This window comes from Gekko japonicus, unplaced genomic scaffold, assembly GCF_001447785.1.
Source record: "Gekko japonicus isolate JY-2015 unplaced genomic scaffold, Gekko_japonicus_V1.1 scaffold6948, whole genome shotgun sequence".
NCBI lineage: Eukaryota > Metazoa > Chordata > Lepidosauria > Squamata > Gekkonidae > Gekko > Gekko japonicus.
In genome coordinates, this window is record NW_015163296.1 from 13,333 (window position 1) to 21,176 (window position 7,844).

Sequence of the window (7,844 nt, forward strand, 5' to 3'; positions counted from 1 at the left end):
CGATTACAACCGTTGCACTCAGGATACCACCACTTGGGGACCTAGTGGCAGAGTACAACGGTTTAAAGGGCTTTGCAACGGTTAGGGACGGAAGGCAGATGTTCGCCGCGTGAACGCCGGTAAGTACACCGATTGCAACCGGCACCTATACCGTTGCAAACGCCACGTCTGAACGCACCCAGAGAGTGATTAAAATGTGTAATTTGCTGCCGAAGGGTTGTAGTGATGGCCACAGGAATGCACGGCTTTAAAAGAGGATTAGACAGATTCATGGAGGATATGTCTGTCAGTAGGTACTAGCCATGGTGACTATGGGGAGCCTCCCCATTCAGAGGCACTAAGCCTCTGAATCCCAGAGTCAGGAGGCCACATCAGGGGAAGGCCTCCTGCCCCTCTGCCCTGTTGCTGGCCCTCCAGAGGAGCTGGTTGGCCACTGTGTGAGGCAGGCTGCTGCACTAGCTGGACCATTGGTCTGATCCAGCAGGGCCCTCCTTCTGTTCTTATGAAGGCCTCTCTGCCCTGCTGTTGGCCCTCCAGAGGAGCTGGTTGGCCACTGTGTGAGGCAGGCTGCTGGACTAGATGGACTATTAGTCTGATCCAGCAGCAGAGCTCTTCTTATATCTATGGAGAAGGAAATGGCATGAGGGGGGGACCTTTGGCATGGGCTGTGAGGAGGGAGACAACATTTTGCAAAGCTTTTCCTTTTTGGCTGGAGACAGTGGGAAGGAAGGAAGGAAGGCCCTGCTGGGCGCAGGTTCGGGGCTGGTGGTGGGTGTCTCTACTATCCTGCCCCCTTCCCCTCCCCTCCCCTTTTTACGCACCTACCCAGTCCACGCAGGCTGGCCGGCTCGCCCCTCCTCTCCCTCTCTGTCTCTGCAGCTGGGAAGGGGGGGGGGCGTCCCGGAAAAGAGCATCCATTATTGCGGTCCTCTCTAGGAAGCACAGCTTTGCCGGCTTAACCCTTGTCGGGGTGAAACCGGGGAGGCGACAGTAAAATACGATCCCGGCTGCTTTGATGTTGACGACGCCTTTTTTTGCGTGCAAGGCTTCAAAGGGGGGGGGGCGGACTGGGAAGGTGTCCTCCATCCATGGGGCAGCTTTCTCCCCTCTGGACTGCACAACACTTAGCACCCCTCACCACCACCACCCGCGCCTAAAAGGTGGTGGCTGCTCCGAGGAGGGGGTGGGTGGGGGTGGTATTGGGACGCGGGCAGGGAGAGCCTTGCAAAGATCTTTCCCAGGTCTGGAAAGAACTGGGGGTTGAGAAAGTTTACAGAAAGCAGAAAATCTTTGCGGTTGGTAGAGTGGGTGGTTTTATTGGGGGGCGGGGATCCTGGGCTTCCGGCATTGCATTTTTGGGGAGACAGAGGAGAAGCGTGGAGAAAACCGAGGCTTAGGGCCGCATTATGACTTTTGTGGGTCCTAGGCACTTTCGCCTTTGTGGGCCCCTCCTGCCATAATAATATCATATTTTTTTTCTGTTTTAGGCAAAATTTAATAGATTTTTGTAGGCCCTAAACATTTCATTTTTTTTCTGATGTGAGAAAAAAAAATTAAAAACATTGTCTTTGACCCTAAAAGTTCATTTTTTCCCTATATGATTTTAAAATAAATTAAAATATTTTCTTGGGCCCTTAAAAGTATCCTGGACCCTAGGCACTGTGCCTACTGTAACTGGGGGGAAAAGGGGGGGGGGAGGGAAAAACTCAACCCAAGATAACACTGCGAACCAGAAGGGTTAAGCTGACCATATATATTATAAAAGTACATCGTGTGTATTAATATTGGATATGCTTTTATTAGTCTGATACTGAATTTTTTTTTAACCCGCATATATTTTAATATGTGTACACCCTAATAAATTTTGTACTTTTATAATATATATGGTCAGCTTAACCCTTCTGGTTCGCATTGTGCCTACTGTGCCTACTGGATAAGTTGGCCCTACCCGGGCTGCGTATTTCCCTTTCACACCCTTCAACTCACCTCTGCATATACTCGAGGCCTTCTTCTGTTTTGCTGCGGGAATGTTCCTAGCACTTGTCTGTTGCATCCACGCATCACATTTTTAAGGGTAGGATCTCCAAAGTAATGTTCGAGTCAACAAACAAGTGCTAGGAACATTCCTAGATTCAAGTCCAGTCGCATCCTTGAGACCAACAAGATTTTCAGAGTATCTTTCAAGGCTCTTGGTCAGATACACTCTGAGAGCCCGTGTGGTGCACCTGGGTGACCCTGGTTCGAATTCCCAGTTCTACCATGGAAACTCACCGGACAACCTTGGGCCTGTCACAAACGCTCAACCTGGCTTACCTCTCAGAGTTGTTGTGAGAAAATGGAGGCAGGGAGAATAATGTTCTAAGCCGCTTTGAGTCCCAACGGAGAAGAAAAGTGGGATATAAATAAACAATACCTAAAAATAAATCCCTGTATCCTATAATTAGGAGCTGCGGTGGCTCAAGTGGTTAAGACGCTGAACTGCAGGCTGTGGAAGGTCGGTAGTTCAGCAGTTCGAGACCCGGGTGTGCCGCATGACGGAGTGAGCTCCCGTCTCTAGTTCCTGCTCCTGCCAACATAGCAGTTCGAAAGCAAGAAATTGCAAGTAGATAAATAGGTACCGCTTCAGTGGGAAGGTAACAGCGTTCCGTGCACCTTGGTGTTTAGTCATGCCGGCCACATGACCACGGAAACGTCTTCGGACAGCGCTGGCTCTTCAGCTTGGAAACGGAGATGAGCACCGCAACCCAAGAGTCGGATTCGACTGGCTTTCGAGCAAGGGAAGACCTTTACCTTATCCTATAATTATATAGCACTGGCTACGGGCCCCGGTCAACAGTGTACGGAACTCGTCTTCCCACATTGTGCTGTCCCTCTCATGTGACCTGTTGCAGAGATGTGCTTTGGAAACGCCGCACTTGGGTTTCCCAGGCACGTGCAGACCCAATTGGGATCGGGGGCCCAGTGTGCACAGCAGGGACGGGGCTGAAGCCTTGACCCAGTTTTCTAGTTTGAGACAGCCCCAGAGAGCTGCTGTTTGCCCCACTGGGGCACCTAGAGATAGTTCACAAGTTCCTAATTTGGGGAAATGAAGTGGGGAGAACCTTCAGCCCCCTATCCCGATGGGGCCCCCACACCTAGGCACTCCCAGAGCTTGCCTGACTGCATGTGCAGACCCAATTGGGATTGGGGCCCCAGCGTGCACAGCAGGGAAGGGGCTTAAGCCTTGACCCATTCTTCTAGCTTAAGACAGCCCCAGAGAGCTGCTGTTTGCCCCACTGGGGCACCTAGAGATAGTTCATAACTTGGGGAAATGAAGTGGGGAGAACCTTCAGCCCCCTATCCCGATGGGGCCCCCACACCTAGGCACTCCCAGAGCTTGCCTGACTGAGTGGACAATTGGGGGGCAATTTACTTATATATTTACTTCATGGGGACCCGAAGTGGCTTATGACATTTCTACCTTTTCCTCCATTTTATCTTCACAACAGCCCTGTGAGGTAGGACAGGCCGAGAGTGAATGACAGGCCCAAGGTCACCCAGCGAGCTTTCATGGTTGTGGGGATTTGAACCTTGGTCTACACCACTACACCATGCTGGCTGTCTAAGAGGACTTCGTAACATGTGAACTGCCCCTGCAGGACAAACCTACATTTTATGAGGGACTTTGAGAATAGAAGGGGCAGCGTCCAAGAGGCCATTTAAGTCCTCTCCTCTTTACTAAAGCAGTGCCTCATACTCGGTGAACTTCATTTTGTTTTTAAACAATTTCTAAATCAGCAGTCTCTAACACAGAAGAAGAGGAGATTGGATTTATACCCCGGTCTTCACTTGAGGTTTCAGAATGGCTCACAATCTCCCTTCCCCTCCCCACAACAGACACCCTGCGAGGTAGGTGGGGCCGAGAGGGCTCTGAGAGAACTGCTGTTGGGAGAACAGTTCTGAAACAACTTGTAACTCTCCCAAGGTCACACCAGCAGCTGCACGAGAAGGCGCGGGGAATCAAACCCAGTCCTCCCAGATTAGAGTCCCTGCTGGCACATAGCATGTGACGGTGTGTTTTCTGGCCTCCGCTCACTTTCCCACTTTCTTGCCCCCCTTTCAAGTCCCCGTCTCTTTCTCTTCCTTCACTCCAGTCACACCACCTCCTGGGAGAGACATGGAGGAGAGGTCCCTCAGTGGCTGGTGGCCATGTTGACTAAAAGGAACCTCCAAATTCAGAGGTAGTCAACCTCTGTATCTCAGTGCAGGGAAGCGGCAGCAGAGGAAGGCCTCCCATGAACACATGAAGCAGCCTTCTACTGAATGAGACCATCGGTCCATCTTGCATTTAGGTGCAAAAAAAGGTGTTTCCAGGGACATTTTGGTGAATGGTTATTGAGTTTTGTCAGCATTGCAGACCACCTGCTGAATTTTGGATGATGAATTGATTTGTATGCTTTTAAAGGGATCCTGTTTTTGCAAAGCCAGCTCCAGTGGAAAGGTGGGGGTACAGACATTGTAAACAGAGACATGAATCTGGGATTTATAAAAACAACTGTTTTATGACTCACGGTTTATCGTGACAACTGAGTGCGAGTCGTTGGTTGCTCTCAAGAACATTACGTTTTGTAAAAACTGTTTTGTAAAAACAGGATGAAGACTGCTGATCAAGAAACCTGCTTCACAGTTGACAACCCAGCCAAAGAGGCTTTTCTTACCCCAGCACAGGATTTCAAAGAAATGACCAACAACCCAATATGGAGTCTCTGATCTTTCATGGGGAAGAGGTGTGAATAAGAGCTTGTCCCAACTACCTACAATACAGAGGCCATATGTGGACGCCCACTGCCTCAACCAAAAGTCTGGCAAAACAGCTCTGTTTTGCAGGGCCCTGCAGAATTGGGTAAGATCCCGCAGGGCCCTGATCTCGATGGGGAGCATGTTGCACCAGGTGGGGGCCAAAGCAGAGAAGGCCCTGGCCCCGGTCGAGGCTAGACAGACGACTCTTGGGCCAGGGACGTAAAGCTCTTCGAGGGGTATACGGGAAGAGGTAGTCCCTTAGATATGTTGTTCCCAGGCCGTATATTATTTGATATCTCAACGTCTGAGCAGATGGAACTGTGGAGTTAATGTGTCACATAAGGGGGGGTATCGCTCTTTTCTTAAATAAGGTAGAATGGAGTATAGCATATAACTGTGACAGAAAACCTTAAAACTTTAATAGGGCTCAAGAGGCCACCTATACTGTCTGGGATCTTGGATTCCTGGGGTGTACATTAGAAGAACGCATTCATTCCTGTTCCATATTGGTCTGCCTTGCTAAACTTAATCCTTTTAGACAAAAGGGAAGCCAGTTTGGACAGGACCAACTATTTGCTATGATAGTTCAGAATTATTAATAATAGCTATTTGGTGGGAGGGGCTATCATATTGATAATTTCCTGATTGGTAATGTTAGCCTCTGACCCCAGAGATGGGGCTTTGTGTTGTATCAGCTAGATCATCTAGTCACTCTTAGAGAGGAGGCTTGCTTACGTCAGATTCCATTTTCCGTAGACATCTGTGTATTTTAGATTTTCTCTCATCTCCAGTGGAACAGCATGAAACTGGAATCCACAAGATGGTAGGTAGGGGGGTTCAGGCCTACTCCATCTTGTTACTGCAAAGAACTCTGCACACACTTTGAGGAATCTACCACAATCTGGGTAAAGTGTAACTAGCTAAGTTAGACTGCCTCTGTCACAATAACCTTATTATGAAGCAAATCAAATAGATTATTTTAGGTATGAATGTAAACATGCAATCGTAAGCAAAAGAAAAACAACAGGAACTTTCCCACTGGTCCAAACATTTCTCTGGTTCTGCATTGATTTCCCATTTCCCCACAGTTATGGCTTCTCAAATGTATAATTGAGCCTTTTCTAGATGCTGATATGGCCTGTGTGTTATTAGAGTGTTTTAACAGCATAAGGAATGGGACTGCTCTGTTTGTAAGGGAAAGTTCAGTTTGTATGATTCCCCCCTTACAGATTCTTTGATGTGAATTAAGATCAGTGCTCTGAATGAAGTTCCATGCACTTGATTTTTTTATCCTGTGTATATTATCTGATATGCATTAAGGCAGGATACTTCACTAAAGCTCCTGCTATATTCTGAACAATTATATGGTTTCTTGTCTATGTGAATTCCTTGATGTGAAGTGAGGGTTGTGATCTGACTAAAGCTCATTCCACATTCAAAACATGTATATGGTTTCTCCCCAATATGAGTTCTCTGATGCGAAGTGAGATTTGTGCTTGTTGTAAAATTCTTTCCACATTCTGAGCATTTGTATGGTTTCTCTCCTGTGTGCATCCTTTGATCCTGGTGAAGTTCTTCCCACATTCTGAACATTTGTAAGGCTTCTGACCTTCATGGAATGTTTCACGTTCATTCCGGTCTCTACTTTGACTACAGTACTTCCCAAACGCTAACTTTTTATTTGGTTGTTCCTCTGTGTCCATTTGCCACTCAGCACTGTGGGACCTCCTTCTTTTCGTTTCAGATTGATTCTCTTGTTGTACTGGGATTTCATATAATAGCTATTTGGTGGGAGGGGCTATCATATTGATAATTTCCTGATTGGTAATGTTAGCCTCTGACCCCAGAGATGGGGCTTTGTGTTGTATCAGCTAGATCATCTAGTCACTCTTAGAGAGGAGGCTTGCTTACGTCAGATTCCATTTTCCGTAGACATCTGTGTATTTTAGATTTTCTCTCATCTCCAGTGGAACAGCATGAAACTGGAATCCACAAGATGGTAGGTAGGGGGGTTCAGGCCTACTCCATCTTGTTACTGCAAAGAACTCTGCACACACTTTGAGGAATCTACCACAATCTGGGTAAAGTGTAACTAGCTAAGTTAGACAGCCTCTGTCACAATAACCTTATTATGAAGCAAATCAAATAGATTATTTTAGGTATGAATGTAAACATGCAATCGTAAGCAAAAGAAAAACAACAGGAACTTTCCCACTGGTCCAAACATTTCTCTGGTTCTGCATTGATTTCCCATTTCCCCACAGTTATGGCTTCTCAAATGTATAATTGAGCCTTTTCTAGATGCTGATATGGCCTGTGTGTTATTAGAGTGTTTTAACAGCATAAGGAATGGGACTGCTCTGTTTGTAAGGGAAAGTTCAGTTTGTATGATTCCCCCCTTACAGATTCTTTGATGTGAATTAAGATCAGTGCTCTGAATGAAGTTCCATGCACTTGATTTTTTTATCCTGTGTATATTATCTGATATGCATTAAGGCAGGATACTTCACTAAAGCTCCTGCTATATTCTGAACAATTATATGGTTTCTTGTCTATGTGAATTCCTTGATGTGAAGTGAGGGTTGTGATCTGACTAAAGCTCATTCCACATTCAAAACATGTATATGGTTTCTCCCCAATATGAGTTCTCTGATGCGAAGTGAGATTTGTGCTTGTTGTAAAATTCTTTCCACATTCTGAGCATTTGTATGGTTTCTCTCCTGTGTGCATTCTCTGATGTGAAGTAAGATTTGTGTTTGTCGTAAAACCCTTCCCGCAGTCTGAGCATGTGTAGGGTTTCTCTCCCGTGTGGGTCCTCTTGTGCTTAACAAGGCTTGATTGATCACCAAACCTCCTCCCACAGTCTGAGCACTTATATGGTTTCTCTCCAGTGTGCATTCTTTTATGTGAGGTGAGATTTGTTCTCCGGTTGAAGCTTCTCCCACACTCTGAGCATTTGTACGGTTTCTCTCCTGTGTGGATTCTCTTGTGAGAAGTCAGGGTGGTGCTCCTGGTGAAGTTCTTTCCACACTCAATGCATTTATAGGGCTTCTCCCCTGTGTGGA

General features: G+C 46.9%; 1 pseudogene; it reads right to left on the minus strand.

The window, feature by feature from the left end:
• The window catches only part of LOC107107005, a 16,717-nt pseudogene extending 8,878 nt beyond the window's left edge, over positions 1-7,839 (minus strand).
• Positions 7,840-7,844: the final 5 nt, after the last annotated feature.